This window comes from Pituophis catenifer, unplaced genomic scaffold (assembly GCF_029215685.1).
Source record: "Pituophis catenifer annectens isolate HBS135680 unplaced genomic scaffold, rPitCat1.0.hap2 SCAF_3, whole genome shotgun sequence".
Lineage (NCBI taxonomy): Eukaryota > Metazoa > Chordata > Lepidosauria > Squamata > Colubridae > Pituophis > Pituophis catenifer.
In genome coordinates, this window is record NW_027256883.1 from 53,548,183 (window position 1) to 53,553,486 (window position 5,304).

Consider the following 5,304-nt stretch of genomic DNA (forward strand, 5'->3'; position numbering starts at 1 on the left):
GGTTCTGAGCTGGAGGATGAAGTCCAGATCCGCGCAACCCACCTGACGGGATCCAACCTACCCCAAACCCTCGCACCTTCCCCTCCCAACTCGGGGCGAACCCCAAATGCAAAAAGCAGCGCGAGGCTCCAGCGTCTTCAGGCAGCTGCCGCCCTGGGCTTCAGTCCTCCAGCTATCCCACCCACCGCCGGCCAAAACTTTTCAACGGAAGGCGGTCCGCCTCGTGCCGGCCGAGGCGAGGGGCTTCGGGCGCGCGCTCAGCTCCCAAGGCTTTCCCGGTCTTTGGCCTTCCGAAGCCGCTGCCTGCTCAGAGCAAGCCTCGGGCGCCGACCGCTGTCTTTTTTTCCCCTCCGCGTCTCCTCCTGCGGCTTTTTCTGAAGCACGGCGGCGGCGGCGGTGGCACCAACAACTACTCCCCTTCATATTTCCCTTCCCAGCCGCAACCCCAGGAGGGAGGGGTCTGAGGTGGCCCGGGGCGGGGCCGGGCGGGGCGAACTGCTTGCCGCCTGAAACCGGACACCCTTGACTTGAAAGGAGACTACAAAGAGCGGAGAGGCTTCGAAGGGAGGATCCGGCAGTTCCTGCCCAGGCTGCGTTGCCGCTTCAGCCCTCCTTTGATCGTGGATACCAAACAAGTCGGGGCCTAACAGCGGATGACGTTAGAGCCAGAATTTGAAAAGGAGGGGTCTCCCCCGCCCCGCCCCCCCTTTGGCTGCAAAAGAACGACAGCGGGCAGATGTGGTATCTTTAAGCTAATAGATTTTATTATATAATACTCCTGAGAAAAAGACGGCCCTCTGTCTTGCTTCATGCACACCTATTGAGAACAAAACTAAACCGCTGTTTCTGTTCGGGAAACTCCAGATCTTCTCTTGTCCTCGCTGCCCTGGGAGTTGTGTCACGTGTAGAGAAGATAGAAAAGTGTGCAAGCAGCGGTGGGCTCCATTGTTCCCTAATTTGGGCACTATGTCTGCTGGGGCATGGACCTACCGAGTTTCTGGCCAACGAAGCAATCTTCCATCATCCCAGCCTCTGACTGAGAAGGAATGAAAGCAATTTTTTTGTCTAGTTTGAGGCAGAGGTGAATGAACAGTCTTAGATGGTTGTGTAGCCCAGTCTTGTCCTGGAGTGCCAGATTTTCGTTGTTGAATAAACACTTATTTGCACAATGCTGAGAATTGGTTATGTTGGGGTAGAAATCTAATAAATACATAATTTTTAAGGAGATTCCCTAAGTCCTTCTTTGTTATAGTGGGAAAACCCACATTTTGTCCCAAGATTATAGATGAAGGCTATTTGGAGTTGAGCTTTATTCTTGGTGAATTCATACCCATCTCCATATGGTTTTCTTGGTGAAAGTACAACAATGATTTGCTACTGACATCTTCTGAACTATTGTTTCAACTTCAGTCCATCAGATATTAACCAGTTCCAAACTTCCTTAGCAGTTCAAAACAAACCAAGCTCCACTAAATGTTGTCATCCAGATCACAGGTCACCAACCTTTCGGACTTCAGGACCACTAAATTCATAATTTTAAATCCCGTGGACCACTAATGTGAATTTTTTTAAAAGATAAATAGTATTTAATGCAATATAAAAATGCAAATAATTTTTCTGCAGACCACCAAAATTTTCTCGTGGACCACTAGTGGTCCACGGACCACCAGTTGGTGACCGCTGATCTAGATAATGGATTGTAGTACAATGCAACATGGCAGATAATTAAAGATAAATATCTTCCCACTATGTTTATCTACAGATAGGTCACATTAATTGGATGCCCTGTATTTTTTAGTTGTATATTGTTCGTTCATTCATTCATTCATTCATTCATTCATTCATTCATCAAATTTATATAGTTGCCCATGTCACAAGAGACAATTCTAGGCAGCGCCCAACATTATTTTAGTATAATAGGTTAATCCAAAATATACTATTTCTCAAACTGTTATTGAATCCTTATTGCCCCAAATGGGTTTTAAAGGAAATATTCCATGTTATGCCATAAAGCTAATACAAAAAAAGCTAAAACACACAAACTTTTCGGAAGCATCTTCCCAATTTTATCACTTATTATTAAGGACACAACCACATGGACTAGCAACACTTTACAGAAAGAAACCTTAAGGCTTAAACATTTAAACATTTTAAAAATATTACAATTTTGTAATCCAAGTAATTCCATTAAAATAATTTCATGAAATATGTGGTCTGGTATCTTATCCCATATAAATGTTGGATTAGGAGGAGGGAAAGCCAATTTCTAGTTTCTCATTGAATTTGGTACTCAATGCATTTTGATGTGGAAATGTTGTCCCATTATTCATTGTTTGTTTGGTATTTGACATGCTGCAAAAGGAAGTGGGGCACAGCGACAGAGGGAAGATACGAAGTCGGCCATGCTTGGAGAGTTGCTGACATAGGAAAAGAGACAGGCAGGAAGACCTTCCAGCTGAAACAGAGGGTCATGTGGTCTGTCACATGGTTTGTTTTTAGTACTTGTTGCGCCTCATGGAACCAAGGACAAGTGCCCAGGTACCACTGTATTATATATAATAATAGTCCATTTTATATTCTCACCCAATATATTTTGACCCAAAACAGTCATGATTCTATCCCATTGTTTCAACCTCATGTATAGTACATTTAGCATATTAATCTTTATCAATACAAATGTACAAAAATGAGATGGCACACATTTTATTTGTATATAAAATTTATTTATCAAATTGTTTAAAATTGCCCATCATTTTCACAGAACGATTTTGGGCAACATACAATACTATTAAAAACATAAAAACCGGGGTGAAATCCAGCAGGTTCTGACAGGTTCTGGAGAACTGGTAGCGGAAATTTTGAGCAGTTCGGAGAACCAGTAGCAGAAATTTTGAGTAGTTTGGAGAACCGGCAAATACCACCTCTGGCTGGTGGGATGGGAATGGAGATTTTGCAATATCCTTCCCCCAGGAATGGGGAGGGAATGGAGATTTTGCAGTACCCTTCCCCTGGAGTAGGGTGGGAATGGAGATTTTGTAGTATCCTTCCCCTGCCACGCCCACCAAGCCATGCTCACGAAGCCACACCATGCCACGCCATGCCCACAGAACTGGTAGTAAAAACATTTGGATTTCACCACTGATAAAAACCATATATAAAATTTAAAATGTTATTACTATTTGTTTATCTATCTTCCATATCACAATTTCAGATAATATTTGCTACAAGGCAATCAGGGCAGTTTTAACCTTTCATTAATATATTCAAAGATGCAAAGTGTTTCTGATTCATATTTCTCTGTCTTCTATACAAAGACTTAGAAATCTATGGTCTAGAGGGCAAAAGATGAGAAGGAAAAACAGGAAGCACCTGTACACTCTCATGGACTGGTACATAAAAGACAAGATTCTATGCCACAGCAAATAAGAACTGTCCTTTAAAAGTCTTTCCAATGTTCATTATTATTGTGCCTCTTTATTTTCAGAAACAGGAGAAAAGTCTGCCTTTCATCCTAGCAGAGTGGATTTGGATGCCTGATAATATTTTAACTGCCCTATTTTAGTTGGATATAAGTTCTCTATCAATTTTCCAATATATTGTCTTTTGTTCAGTTTGTCATAAGTGGATTCTCTGGTGATGGCAATTTAATGCATTCTAGCTAAACTGATTCCTGCTTTTAGCTTCAGATGGTATGGCTACCTAATAAATTATAATAATTTGTAATATGTAATAATATAATAAATGAGTTGTCTGTTTTTCTACTTTTGCAAAATGTCAAGGTGTTAAGTCTGTTAATAGAAATGGAAACACTGATCTTCCCTTGCATGCTAATGTGACTTCCTCGATTTCTCTACCATAAATGTAAAGTTTTAAAACACAAATGGGCAATATGGTTCCCCAAGGTGATTTAGACATAGCTCCCACAGTTATTTGCTACTAACTGTGCTGCTGGAATAAATTAAAAAAAATATTATTCTTAGCTTTAAAACAGAGAGTGATTTCACTGAGCATATAGTGCTCACATCTGAGTTAACATATAGATGATCTAGCTATAATGCTGCAAGTCTCTTATTTAGCCTATGGCCAATTTAAATAACAGTTTCATTGTGCAAGAATAGAGAACATCCTGAAATGTATTAAATGCTGCCACTTTTAAACGGTTTTTTTTTACATTGTAATAATTTTAATTAATTTTAATTGGATTTTAATTTATATTTAATTCATATTGTTGAATTTTTATCTTGTAAGCCGCCCTGAGTCCTTCGGGAGAAGGCGGCATATAAATTGCAATAAAATAAAATAAAATAAAATAAAATAATAAAATAAAATAAAATAAAATAAAATAAAATAAAATAAAATAAAATAAAATAATAAAATAATAAAATAAAATAAAATAAATAAAATAAAATAAAATAAAATAAAATAAAATAAAATATAAAATAAAATAAAATAAAATAAAATAAATAAAATAAAATAATAAAATAAAATAAAATAAAATAAAATAAAATAAAATAATAAAATAATAAAATAAAATAAATAAAATAATAATAAAATAAAATAAAATAAAATAAAATATAAAATAAAATAAAATAAAATAAAATAAAATAAATAAAATAAAATAATAAAATAAAATAAAATAAAATAAAATAAAATAAAATAATAAAATAATAAAATAAAATAAATAAAATAATAATAAAATAAAATAAAATAAAATAAAATAAAAAGAAAGTGGTATTGAGAACACAGTTTGCCTTATTGCAATTGCTGCTTTCACTTTTCATTTGAAAAAATAGTATTTAATATTTATTTACAAAAACCCATACAAAAAGTACAACTTAAGCGAAAAGCAGCAAGAAGATAACGCACATTAAATAATTGTCAAATTACATAGCAATATATAATCAGAGTTAAAATTTAGCTTCCAGATTGACAGTTCTAAATTTAAATCCATATTCCCCTTGAGGCAATTGCCATTGAAAAAATGAACAATCTTTCTCATATTTCTTTGGAATATTTAAAACAATAATCAAAATAAGCTTTTTCAAAATATCTAAAGAAGGGAGAAGCTAAGTTTTAATATACTATATTTATCCAAAAGGAGTATCTGCAATACTGTTTTATCTGAAGAGACAATTGGATGGTTCCCATCACAAAGGTAGATATGAGAATATATGCACACACACACAAATCTTGTTCAGTGTCCAACCTTACCATTTGTTAATTTAGGATTGCCAATTCCAGTTGAACCCAATAATGAGATTCCTCTCTGCCATAAATGTATACAAGTGATACAGTTTTTGTTTA